Raw genomic sequence first — 13,947 nt, forward strand, 5'->3', positions numbered from 1 at the left:
GAGATGGGACAGCCCACGTTGGACTGTGGCCGTGAAAGTGCTTCCTCATTGCATGCACAGGGCTGTGAAGGTGCAACTCCGCTGGCTTGTGAAGGCCTGGATGCTGCACAGTGAGGAAGCCAGGCTCCAGCTGAGAGTAAACAGAACTGCTGCCCGAGGTGGTTCGCTGGGTGTTAGCAATCAAGCATGCACTGATAGCAGAACTGTAGCATGGGTGTCTCATCCTGCCTTGCGTGGACCCCGAAAGCATCCTCACTGCCTTCTCTCTGCAGAGTTGGAGCTTCATGCTGGAAGCACGATCTGTAGGGGTGACTGCGGCAGGATCCTGGCTCAGTCCTGTCCCAGCCCAGCTCTGCACCACAGCTGGGAGGAACCTGTGGCTGGGGATGACCGGTGGCACTGCCCTGGGCTGCCTGCATGCAGCTCAGAAAGCACAATTAGATCCACAGCTGGAGCACAACGCCAACTGCTACAGGAACACTGGCATGTCTGTGCCTTGTACAGGGCAAGGGGAGCCGGGGAAAAGTTCAAGAGCAGATCAAGAAGAAAGCATGATGCCCCCAACACTGCACATAGGTTACAGGTGTCCCCTGTGTGGCAGCAGTCGCTGCTCCCATGGCTTTGATATGGGCTTTGTCATCTCCTGCTGAGCTTTAGCAAGTCCTTCAGGAAGTGATGGGCTTGTCTTGGAGCTGGTACTGCCATAAACACCACCCAAATGGCAAGAAATAGTTCACTTCTAACTCAGACCCCAGGACTGTGTCCTAACCAGGACTTTGGGTGTTCACTCCAAGTCGTGCCTCCATCTGTGGATCTCCCCCACAGCAGCAGGTCAGGAGTTGTCCCTGGGCCCCACACACCTCTCCCCGCAGGCTGGCTGTCATGCAGAGAAGCAAGATCCATTCCCTGCCCTGATGGGAAGGACCACAGCCTGTGGACACTGTGGACTGAGAAATATTTCCTTATTCACAAAGCAGAGAGGACGGAGAGTCTCCCACCCCATTGCTCTGCACACCCACAGCAGGACAAAGGCACAGCACAGCTCTGCAGCCACGGGTATACGGCCCCCAAACATTTTTATTCAGAGCAAAAAGTCATGTCCTATTTCCTACAGCCGCCTCTGGCATTTCCACCAACACCACATTCACTGTGAGAAAAGTCACTCTCTGTTAATAGTGATACTTGAGTTGGTGGAAAACACTGGGAGGTTTTCCCCCGTGAGATATAACAGCTCTGTTTTGATCTGAATTGAGATTTTAATTTTATTCTGCAAGATATCGGAACTTCACCCTCCCGAATCCGGACTGTTTTCCCTTCCAATCTGCCATCTCCTCAGGTTCACTGTCTGAGATTCACCAGGACAAGGCAGGATTCAGACTCCAAGCCATTGCCAGCTGCATTTTAAATATTGCATTTTTGCTCAGTTACGAATAACAAGAGTGGATGTGTGAGAGCCTTCTCCGAAACAGGGCATCTTGACAAACATGGCCCATCGTGGTCGTGATGAATAACAGTGCAGAAATGTCACTGCTCCTACACACCAGCCCATCGTTAAATGCTTCCACTTTCTTCAGTGAAATGGCAGAGCATGCGTTGATGCTCTCAGTGCCTCACAAAGCACTCCATCCACACCTGCCTCAAAGCAACAGCTTGGTGCGGGATGCAGAAGTGTCCCTGTGAGATCAGCATCTCTGCCTGAAACACACTTGTGCAAGGTGAGAACACAATGCCAGCACAGTGCATTACTCCCTCTGCAACCTCCACGTGTTTTATTAACGATAGCATTGTTGAAATGGGGCTGTGTGCTCTGTAGCTTACTCTTTGGCTTTGTTGTTTTGGGGGAGGGGCTTCTGTTTCTTTCTTTTTAAATAGCTAACAATAGGAGCTTCGGGGCACTGGCTCATAAATGTGTTCTTCCTGGGCCAGAAAAAAACCCTTCCAACACACTCCAACAGCGCGAGAGATAAAAGAGGAGAGCAATGAGTAACACCTGTAGAAGATCTTATGGGTGTAAGTTAGGAGACGACTATTTCTATTGACAGGAAACCAGGAGGGCTCAGGGAAGTACTTTGGTAGGAACCTTTGGCTTCTGCCAAGCAGCTGATGACAGCTTCCCGTGGGTGTTCACCAGATCTGGAAGCGACCCCACATGCAGCATCCCCAGCAGGACCAGCAGATGGGCCCACTCCTTCTCCTAAAATTGGCCCAGGAAGCTCAGAAGCTCTGATTGGTGGCTCTGAAGTCATGGAAGCATAGAATGGCTTGGGTTGGAAGGGACCTCAAGGATCATCAAGTTCCAACTGCAGGTAGGGCCACCAACCTCCAGGTCTGGTATCAGACCAGGCTGCCCAGGGCTCCATCCAAGCTGGATGAACACCTCCAGGCACAGAGCATCCACAGCCTCTCTGGACAGCCTGTTCCAGCACCTCAACACTCTCTCTGTGAAGAACTTCCCTTCTGTGCATGGCTTCCCCACTGGCCCATTGAGCTTACAACCCTGAGAGTCTTCGAGTACTGCGCACCAACGCAATAGTGCCAGTCCTCCGTTCTACTCTTTCCATACCAATGCCACAAGCAGAAAGGAAACATGATTGCATCAGCACGGAGAAGCTGAGATGAAGCAGCCTGCGGCCACACAAACTGGACAAGCAACAGTATTATTTGGCAACGGTCACATTCTGGCACTGAGTTTTACTGGCTCTGCCATTTCCAAGACCTGCGCTTCCATCCATAGGCGACTCATGCATTTAGTTATTGCACTGGTGGCAAAGGCCCAGCCTCCAGGATGTTGATTCAGACACCCAAACACTCAGCCACTTCCTGTTTGGATGTGCTAAAATTATTTACATCGCTGACAGAGTGGTGTTGGTTGAGGGAAACAAAGCATTATTGTAGGGGAGGCTGAGAGCCACGTTGTGTACCCATGCACAATGGAAAAAAAAAAGCAGAATGAACTGTCTCTGCCTCCATGTCCCAACAGCAGCACACACACAGGGTACGGATCTCTGCCCTTAAGGCGGTGGGTAGCAACTATGTCTGAAAGCTGGGCTGAGTTTTTGTCTCATCACCTCTCTGTTCTGGCCCTTAATTTGCAAAAGCCAGTGCTGCTGCTGAGTGAAAGGGCAGAATGATTCCGCTTGGGCTGGCTGCTTCTGAGGAGAGTGGAGATGGAGGGGGCGTCATACCCAGGGGAGCAGCCAGAACTCCTTGCTGATGAGCTGCAAATGCTGACACGCCGTTTGCCCATTTGGCTGCACTGGGCTGTGCGTGTGGACGATGCTTCCGTGGCTTCTCCCTTTCAAGAAGAGAGAACAAGAAAAATTTACAGAGCCTTTCTGAGGAATCATCCCTTCCATTCACAGGACCTGAATATCTGATAACGCCCTAGATATCTGACTCAGTGCCCACACCTTCCCTCACCCCCAGATTCACACCAAAAAAATCAGACCCACCCTTCCATCTCTCCAAGGACAGAGTTGCCCTGGAAGCTTCACATCCCACCTCCAAAATATGAATGATTTGGCCTTTCTTCTGTTTTCTCAAACCCTTACAAATCTATTCCCAGTGTCTAGGAAGGCTGATGAGTCAAGAACCTTTCCCCACAGTGTCTGGATGACCGGGGATGTTTATGACATAGTCGCAGATGGATTTACCTAGACTGCCTTCTGCTATGCTGAGATGCCATTACTCACACAGACCAGGATCTGCGAAAGTGACTGGAAGAAGTCTTACTGCCTTGGCTTCTCATGCCCTCCTCAAAAAAAAGAACAGCTGAGCACCTAAAAATGAAGGCTACCACGTTTCAAAGCCAAAGGGCATTTTCCAAGCCCAAGTCAGACGTGTGCACCGCATAAGCTAAGGAGTAAAGGCAAATCACAAACAGCAAATCAAAAAAGGTAGGTTCTGAGTCAGCCCCAAAAAGAGAGGCTGTGCAATCAGAATTTAGGTCACAACTACATTGCTTTTGTATGTGCAAGAATGTAATCTGGCGCCCACCTCGGTAGCTGTGTTGAGTCAGCAAACGAGTCAAAAATAGTCAAAATCTTATTTTTTTTGTCACCACATTTAGTAGATCTGTTTCGGGATATCTGTCATGGCAGAGCAAACTTGCAAAGCCACAAGATAGGCATGGCTGCCCTACAGTAAAGTTGCAAATTGATTCTTGCAACGTATTTTAAACCTCAGGTTTGCAGTTTATGGCATCTCGGAGTACTCCATGTTTGAATGTACTTCTTGGTTTTATCATCAGACAGCAACCTGCCAGGCAGGCAGCGGTCATAAAGAAAACCCACTTGTGTTCCTGCAGAACTCCCATCTTCTCTGTTCAGTTTGCTTGTTTGAGGTTGATGCACTTTCCTTTTGCCCGCAGGACAGTCACAGCATTTAGCAACCCTGAAGGAACCTGCATTGCCCTTATCCACCTGCAGTGCTCTTCACAGCTCTTATCCACACCCACGCAACAATAAGAAGAGCAGCTCTACCAGCCAAGAGCCTTTCTTCCAGCAACTTCCCCTTCGTTCCATCAGTCTGGGGGTTGCACCATCCTGAGCACTAACACATCACTACCCAGCAGATTCACAACCCAGAAGCCAGGTCAAGCAGTTAAGCCAAACATTGGCTGTGCAGTGCTCCTCTGCTCAAGGCAGCAGAGAGAAGCCCATAGTGCCCACAGCTGCCCATGACTTACTGCTGTTGCCATCCACTGCCAAGTCTTGGCTGTTTGCCTGGATAGGAAAGGAAAACCAAGTGAGGCCTGGGAGCAGCAGTTCACAAGCAGCAAAGTCTCTGCATGGCATTCGTTGTGCTTTCGGCTCTGCTGCAGTGCTCACAGGACCCACTGGCGTGGAGCAGCCTGGCAGCCCAACGTGAGAAAAGCTTGGGAAAGGAACTGGACTTGGGCAGGGGATCCAAACACTTGGAGCTGTTTGCTGAAAGAACGTGCAAACAACAGTAATTGAGTAAGAAATGTAGTAATTATGCAATGTGTTGATTAGAGAGAAAGAGGTTTTTAGGGCCAGCCAGCAAAGGCCCCATTGGGAGATGCAGTGGGGACAAAGGACTGCACAAACAGCCGCCCTGAAATCCAGCAAGTCCAGGGCTGAGGAGCACTGCAAGGCATCCCATCCTGCTCAGGTCCAGGTGCCACATGCAGGTGTGCAGAAAGCTCAGCCCTCCCATGAGAACTCACCCAGAGGTCAATGCACCGCCAGGCCTCAGCTCTGGCAGATACTGCAGTTATCCCCCACTTGGCCAGAGCTGTGCAAGCTGCAGAGCACGGGCAGATTACCTGCTCCTGGGCCTGCCCGGTTAATCTGCGCTCAGTATCTTTATCCCTCCTGTCTAAAGATAATCTCCCTCCTGTTTACCTGCACCTACCAGCTGGGGGGAGCAGGAGGGGACACCATGAGCCTGGGGCATCCCCACAGCCTGCTGTGAGCATCTCAGCCATGTGTGCACAGGTAGAGGGGCAGCGAGTGGCCCCCAGTCCTGATCCCACAAGGAGGGACTGCAGGCTCCTTCATAGCATCATAGAATGGTTTGAGTTGGAAGGGACCTTTAAGATCTCCCAGTTCCAACCCTGTGCTATAGGTAGAGATACCTCCCTCTAGCACAGGTTGCTCACAGCCCCATCCAGCCTGGTTTTGAATGTTTCCAGAGATGGAGCAAACACAACCTCTTGATGCAGCCCAGGATATGGTTGGCCTTCTGGGCTGCAAGCGCACACTGCTGGCTCACACTGAGTCTTTCATTAACCAACACCCCCAAATCCTTCTCCTCAGGGCTGCTCTCAAGACATTCTCTGCCCAGCCTGTATCTGTGCTTGGGCTCCTCAGCACCGGGCTGCTTTCAGTGCTGAGCTGCTTCCATTCCTCCCACACAGCCAAAGCCCAGGGCAATGCTGCTTACCAAGGACACCACGTCAAGTATTGCACCTGGGCACCAACCCTGCTGAGAAGAGCTAGAGAAGCACCTCTGCTCATGGAGCACTTTCTGTTGGAAGGAGAGCAATCCCAGTTCTCCCTGCCACTAGGGTGGCATTTTAGCAAATCCCACTTCAGCTTCCCAGGCACATCATCTGTTTAAATACTGATTCCTCCCCTCTGGATGCACTCTGCACCCACCTGTGCTCTCCATTCATTTCACAGCTGGTGGAGCTGAGATGATGTACTCAAGGCTCACATCCTGATGTGCTTAAGGAAAAGCAACGTAGGTTGCTTTCCTGGGTATGACAGGAGAGGCAAAAACTGAAAAAAAATGGGTATTCAGACTTTGTGGAAACCAAAATGTCGAAGTGTCCTCTAAGAATTCCTTCCTGGATTTGTTTTCTGGTGGAAACAAACAATAATAAAATTCCTGTGTAATGTACTCAAAAGAGAATAACCCATACATCAAAAATCCCATAACTCTTGCAGCTCCTCCAGACAATTCTCACCTTCCATTTCCTTCCCATCTCCTTACAGAGCAGTACCATTCCTGCCAAAGAGTCCTGTCCACTCAGACGTGCATTTTTGCCTTTGGTGAAATAAATTGGTCGATGAAAGGCAACAGCACAAGTCTAGAAGCACTCTGTGGAGGCTGCTTGTTGCAGCGATTTCATTTCAGGCCATTTCACATCAGGGATTCACACATCCTCTCCCCTCTCAGGAATACTTTAATTTGCTTCTTTCTCACTCTTTTCTCCTCCGCTCGCAAAGCCGATCTCCTCCAGCCTGACAGGATGCAGCTGGTCTTTGTATTAAGGTAAACTTGAAGAAAATCCTATTTAGCTTATGCTCGGGGACGATCAGAGCTTCCAGTGCCAAGCGTGTATTTCAGAGGGATTTGTGCAATTTGAGTTCTGTTTGAGCTCCCAGAGATATGTCAGTTAGAGCCAGGCAAACTGGGAAGGGGCTGCAGGTCCCCATCGCTGCCCCTGTGCATCTGCTGGGAGATAATCCAGTGTGTGCATGGGACAAGAGGACTCTGCTCCCATGGGAGTCCGTATGTCTGCAGCTCTTCCGGGGAAGAAGAATGTTGGAAGGGGACATGAAGAGTTTTAGCTTGAGGGTTCAGGAGAGGCAAGCCTGCTCCAGAGAGGAGAAATTAGGGCAGGGAATGGGAGAAAACCAGGAGGACAAGAATAACCAGGGCTTATGCACTAGACACTGAGCCTTGCAAGCACACAGTGAGCACCCAGCCCAGGGATCTACTGGAAGTAACGAGGCAACCGATAGCAGTGCTGCTGCTTGCAGCTCCAGCAGTGTGGGATGCACTTTGCTGGTGTGTCTGCTGCTGGAAAAGCCTGGTGGAGATGCCTGCTCCCTGCAGAGCAGTGGGAACGGGCTCTGCCCCAAATCTGAGTGCTCCCAAACTCCCCGGGTAGCACAGAGAATGCACATCTGAACATCTCTACTGGTCTCACCACCAAGTCAGAGAGCATTGGATATAGTGTGAGAAATAAAGACCTGGCCTGGCTCTCAGAGCCCAATTAGAGGTATGTGACCCTCTAACTCCTGGTCATGGCTGTATATTTCTGTTGAATTACCTATGATCTCTGAGAGAAACACCTCAAATCACCAGTATGGTGGAGCTGAGATTGGTATGGGGCCATCCATACCTCGAGCATCATATGGAAACCAGACAGGAGATGAGGAAGTCAAGCTCTCCAGCTCAGCATAGGGGAACTCATCTCCAGAGAAGAGCTCTGCTCCCAGGGTAGTGCTCACCTTCACTTCCATCACAGGAGGATTTCTTGCACTGTGGCCTTTTCCCTGTCTGTGGTGCAACCAGACAGACCTGCATGTAGGTCACTGCCTTTGTCATCCCTCCCGTATGACATAAATGGCTTTGCTGACCCTAACGCTTCGGAGCTTACGGGTCCTGATTCCACTCATCCTGGCACAGCTGTCCTGCTCAGTTCCTGCTGTCAGGGTCAAGTTAGAAAAGCAGTGTAGGAGTTCAGAGAGCTGAATGGCTTTGTGGCCTTATCCTGGCTCCCATCCGCCACAAGCAGAGCACAGCAACATGGCTGTGCCCTTACGCTTTCTGCAAGGCACCATCTCTGCTTCCTCCCTGGCTTCTCTGGAAGCAGGAAAGTCATACGTTGAGCTATGAGCAAGTGCTGGGTAGCACACACTGACTGAGTTTGCCTGGAAGCCAACAGGTAAGTCAAGAATTTCCTCAGAACATGCCTCACACCTTGGAGTGCAGTGAGCCACTGTGTTGCAACACCTCCTGAGAGCTCAGAAGACCATTTTAAAAGTTCTTAGGATAGAAGCACTTCTAGGCCTGTTGCATAATCCAGATAAGCAGATAAGCCTGCAGTATTTGCACAACATTGCGTCCCTTCTTTGGCCTCGTTACTGGTCTCATTTTGCAGGGCTTAATTTGGAGGATCTGATAGATTGAGGACACCTTTCAGGTCATCTGTTCCCTGGGAGGTGGCTCTGACCCAGCTCTAGCGTTAAAATGGTGGGGACATCTTGCTGACAGCTGTACTTAATGCATTGCAAATCTGTCCCCAAAGACATTTATGAAATGGTGCTATGACACCTGCAGAAGGTACTTGGAGAGCTTTTCTTGGAAGGATGATGGCAACGCAATGCAATGCAGTGCAAAACCACCATGGAAAAAGAATCAGGACCTGCCAGAGACAAAACAACCTTTGCACAAACACAAATGTAGGTGGGTTGGGTGCATTCCCAGTCAACTTGACCCAAAGGGCACATGATGTGGGGGTGAGCAGTGGCAGGTCTTGGGTGTCAGGGAAATGGATGGGATACAAGCAGACGTATTTACTGAGCACAGATATGGTGTAGGGTCTGCTAGGAAGTATCCTGCTGTGCTAACGGTCCTCTCTGGCATCTTCCAGAAAGCCTGAAGGGAAGTCAGAGCACCATCTTCCCAGCAAACGAGTGGCATCAGGTGGGCCTTCCTTTTGGTGGGCACAGGCTGCAATCTGCCAGCAGGTAGCAGGGATGTCCCCACGCAGAGATGTCTGGCCAGCACACCAGGAACCATGCCGTGCCAAGAGCTGGCCTTGCATTGTGTGCTTTCTGCAGGCAGGTTCGTGCCTCACAGCACAGGTCGCTGTGGGAATGGCTCCTCTATCCCTTAAGGATTGCTTTGATTTGCTCCCAGGCTGCAATCCTTTGGCCATGTCCATTTAAAAATCCCCTCTGGGGTGCTCACAGCCACTGTGTGGGACCTGTATGGAAAAACATGCATCACTGGCAGGAACACGGGGTCAAGGGACAGGGTGAGCAGAGCCAGCTCAGCCCTGCTCCCTGGGTGAGTCACTGCTGTGCTGTTTGTAGCAGCACTATGAGGAAGAAGGGATGCCAGGATCTGGGGAAGGGTTTTCCCTGCTGTGCTGCGTGCTGCTGCCAGGGATGGGGACCTCACACCTGCCCATAAAGTCACGTGTGCTGCCCTTTCCTCCTCCATCTTAGCCATGTACCACTGCTTCTAATTGCTTTAGTCCCCACTGCTCTGCTGGGCAGCAGAGCACACACTGGCTCTGCAAGGTAAATGGCTACAGCCTGGTCAAGAAGCCCCAGTGTTCATACCCCTGTCAGGATTACTCCCATCCCCACATGGACCTCTTCCACTCTCCATATGCATAGTGTGAGCCTGGAGAGACATTTTCTCCTCTTCACCCAGATTAGGGCAGCACCAGCAGGAACCTGCAGAGATGAAGGAAGGCAGGGCAGCCCAAAATCTCCTCCTAGGGCAGTAGCACCAAGCAGCAAAGAAAAGTGGTCAGAGAAGAAAGGGAAGAGTTCCCTAAATGACGGTAAAACTCTTTCCATTCATTGCTCTTTTTAAAATCCATGCCTGGATTGTTTCATTGTCAAATGCTAATTTTGAATTTCCAGCCTTGAGCTGTCCAAATAGGGCCATGCTGGAACAGCAGAGACCATTTGTTTTCCTGAGGGGAATCCAGAGGCTTGTTTGTTTTCCTTCAACATCAGAAGGTCAACTCTTGTATTTTTGGTTGGAGAAGAGCAGGTGATTTTGCAGGATTGGAAGCATCAGGAAAGCGTATTCCCATTGCCGCAGTCGTATCAAAATAGTTCAACATGTCTGTTTCATTCAAAGAGGTAAAAAAAAGTTGAAGAAAACCAGCAGGGAGAAAATGTTCAGCCCCTGAAGTTTCAGTACTCACCAGGGAGGGTCGGCTGAAGCTCATATTCTGCATGTGGGTCTTAACAAGTCCTGCAGGAAAACCAAGAAATGTCAGATGTGACCTTCCTGTCAAACCAAATGTGAAAAACAAGGAAGCCACGCTAGGCAGGCTTTTTAAGGAAGCAAAAAAAGGACACGGCCCGTTTATTTTTCCTCTGCAGATCCTCTCTGAGGTCACTGTACTGTTGTAAACTATATCTCTGGCAGATAACAGAGTTTATTTCTGGCACTCTGCAGCATTAGCCCCGTGTAGGCCTAAATTCACCCACAGGAGGAGCAGAGCCTTGGAAGATAAGCAATGGACCTGCAGTTGGCCGTGGTCTGAGCATTTAATCACGGCCACCTGGTCCCAGCACACCCAGACCCCAAAACAGGGCATCCCTAGCAAACCCTGGGGGTTGAATCCAGATAAAAAAGCCCAGATCTGTGCTCAAAGGAACCAGAGATTTGTTTCTGCTCTCCTTTATGAGGATCTAGTTTCCAGCCCACAAGCGCAGAAGGGCGCTAAGAATGTCTTGTGTTCGCATTGCCTCCCCTCTACAGGGTGCTCCTTTCCACAGCCCCTGTGGCACATGGGGTCATTTCATGTCTTACAGGTTTCTCCCAAGCTGTGGGAGACCCATCCCAGAGAAGACATCCAGGAGGGGATGTCTGAGTCACCTAAATGAATCACACAGCACAGCCAAGACAAGATGGTCATGGAGGTGACCTAAAGTCTCCAAGGTTGGTGTCTGCATCTCAGTGGTTGCTCAAAATCCAACTGTCAAAAGATAGCGTGGGCTGTATGCACTGTTTGCCAGGCCAGAAAGAGGTATCTGGATTCAAGAGAGAGATTGTGTCCTGCACTTCCCAGCTGACCTACCTGTTGACCATGGCCACCTTTGCCTGCACTGCTATATTCGCCTTCATTTACCCCCTGAATTTCTCCAAGTTTTGGTCTCGTTTTCTCCAGCAGTCAGTGTTAATTAGGAATATTTGTGAAGACTAAACCTGGGACTCCTCCAGTTGGAGAGGTTTTTGTGATAGACAAGCAGTAACAAGATACACATTGCTCATTTTGAGGGGACCAGAAAGCTGCAACAGGTGCACCATGGGCATGAAGCTTCACCATAGAAAGATTTGGAACCCCAGTTGGAAATAAATGACAGTTTGTTGTCTGGGCTGATGAGATACAAATGAAAAATGACCAAATGGAAGGAATAACAAGGCAGGGACAATAGTGCTCTGAGGTTCAATAGCCAGCACCAAGGCTTGTCCTCAGATTATGGAGTAGCTCCATATCTTCCTCCTGTGGCCAAGGCCATACTTTTCAGCAGGAGCCAACTCATCGTAACCCAAGCTAAGCCATAGTTCCCATACAACCAGAGGGGATGTTCCTGCTGCCTGCAGAGGCCCAGCAACATGCTTTGCTCCTGTCACATTGCAGGATGAAGAGTTAAATGTTCTCCCATGGAGCACAAGAGGCAGCTCCCGGTTGCTGCCATCTGCTCTCATTTGGATGCGAGCTCTGTGCAGGCACTACTGAGTTCTCCATTTATTCCCTCTGACAACACCAGAATTGCTGAGGTTGTCTCCAATGAAGGAGACGAATCGTGGAGCCGTGCTGGTGTGCTGGGCTGGATGGAGCTCATGGTGAGGGAAAACATCAGGTCTGAGGAGAGCATCCTTCAGGAGGGTACAGAAGGAAGGACGTATCCTGGGGAGAACCTCACTCATCCAGCCCAGCCTTACCTACTGACCTGCATTCCCATGCAAGCAGAGTATGCTCAAGAATATTCCCTGTTTGCAGCACGTTCACCTCTCCTCAGTAAACTTTCACTGTCCTGGAGCTACACGGTGTAATTTAGCAATCAAACACCATAGTGAGCTGGGAGCTGTCCCAAAAAGCCCCAGGAGCTCTGCCTGACTGCACCAAACCCGGGGAGATGTGGCCCAACCGAAATGCGCTGCTGCAAATGGGAGTGAACGGAAACTGCAACCGCTGGTGGGAAAAAATCCAACCTTCATTCAAAGCGTGGGGCTGAGGGGGCCTATTTTTGTAAATGCGGTGCATTGTCCTACAAGAAGGAATGGTTTCATAGATCAAAAATCACTTTTCATCTAGAAATTTCTGGCAATTTAAGGTTGGGGTTTTTCTTTTTCCTCTCTGTAAATTGGAAGAGAATACAGTGTTTGTAGGCTATCCAAAATAAATGTTGGATTAACTCAAACCAAGTATTTTTTAAACGGCCTCTTCTATGAAATTTTCAATCATCTGTCCTAATTCAATCAGGAAACGGCTTCAGATACTCATAACCTCATGGGATGGAAAGTGAGATCTAGTGCAAATCATCTGATAATTGCTCGCCTAAATCACTTGGCAAGTCCTCATGAAAAAAAACAAGTCATGCCAAAGAGAACCAAGAGGGGAAATGAAGCTAAATGCATGCCAGTGAACTCAGCCAGCACAGAACTGCCTGGTCTGCAAGGCCGGAGGCTTTGGTGAGTCACGGGCTTTTCTACAGGAGAGTGTTTCCTTCCTCATTTCCCCTTTTCTGGTTCATGCAAATGCAGCTTTTGTGTCCTTCCCCTGCCTACAGCTCCCTTTCTGGAAGTCCTGGCTGTGCAAACAGCTGCAGCTCCTCACTGGGACGAATAGGACAGTGCAGAGCAGAAGGAGCCCTTAGGGCAGGTGGTGGCATCAAGGACAGGTAAGGCTTAGGAAGGAAACAGGATGTGATGGGGGCAGGGGATGCTGCGCTGCTGCTTTTCCTCTGAGCTGACTGAGGCCCACCTCCCTCAGGCACTTGAATTCTAAGTAAAATCAACCACAGCAAGAGCTTGAAAGTGGTCTGACAGCATCTCGAGTTAGGAGGGCCAGACTGCAGCCTCCTGAAGGACCATGAGGAGTGCTGGCATGGCGGCCAGGTGCGATGGAGATGCACAAAGCCCCGAGGAGATTTCCTGCACTCCTCACAGTTTCAGCATTTTTCGGTTAGTTCTGGCAGCAGAGGGTACGAAACTGCAGGGACACGTAAAAATGAAACCAATCAGCCATATGTTTTTAAAAAGACGGTATAAACAGTGAGTGAAAACAAAAATAGCTTGCAACTCCCTTGAGGCTGAGGAGCCAATCTTTCAGTGCTGGCGCCCAGGGAGAGCAGAGATGCTGGCTGGCATCCAGCCACCCCCGTGCTGGGGGATGCAGACCCAGACAACAAGCTCTCAAGGCCTCAACACAAAGCCCCTGAGTGGTCCCAAACCATTCCCAGCTGGGTGATGCTCACACAGCCCTCCGAGGAGGGGCTGTGAGCCATGCCTTACCCGCTGCCATCTCACATAGCCTGCTCTGCTGGCCTGTTACTGGGGGCACCAGTGGTGCTCTGGACCACTTCTGGATCTGAGCACCTGATGGAGCCGTAGCTGTCCCTGTTCAGTGCAGGGGAGTTGGACTAGGTGGCCTTTAAGGGTCCCTCCCAACTCAAGCCATTCTATGATTGCACGGATGAAGATGTGTGCTTTCTATCACACAGCCCAAGGCCATAGGTGTCAAACAACTGCATTTTTCATTACCCGTGGCACAGTCTCTCCCAGCTGATCCCCTGCACCGCCCTGGCTGATGGGATGGAAAGGATGCATTCCCTTTCCTTTTTCTGCACTGAGCAACCTTGGGTAGGGAACATCTGCCACCCTGGGTAGGTGAATGTCAGGGCTACAAAGGCCACGACATCAAACCCAAGTTTAGAGGGCTGAGCTACCTCTGTAAAAGAAGGGTGTGAATTCTGCTTCTGGGTGTACGGC

The 13,947-nt window shown here is 50.3% G+C and overlaps 1 long non-coding RNA gene across 3 annotated transcripts in view; it reads right to left on the minus strand.

The window, feature by feature from the left end:
- Positions 1–2,657: 2,657 nt before the first annotated feature.
- The window catches only part of LOC112530214, a 29,225-nt gene continuing 17,935 nt past the window's right edge, over positions 2,658–13,947 (minus strand). For 2 of the 3 annotated variants that reach the window (XR_005841692.2, XR_006932067.1), the window contains exons 2-3: positions 10,148–10,197; positions 2,658–9,665 (exon numbers count right to left, since the gene is read on the minus strand). This is a non-coding gene — a long non-coding RNA (uncharacterized LOC112530214). Of the gene's footprint in view, positions 9,666–10,147; positions 10,303–13,947 lie in introns of those variants that run through there. The other variant, XR_005841691.2, reaches the window with a different exon arrangement.

The sequence above is a fragment of the Gallus gallus genome, chromosome 23 (genome assembly GCF_016699485.2).
Source record: "Gallus gallus isolate bGalGal1 chromosome 23, bGalGal1.mat.broiler.GRCg7b, whole genome shotgun sequence".
In the NCBI taxonomy this organism is placed as follows: domain Eukaryota; kingdom Metazoa; phylum Chordata; class Aves; order Galliformes; family Phasianidae; genus Gallus; species Gallus gallus.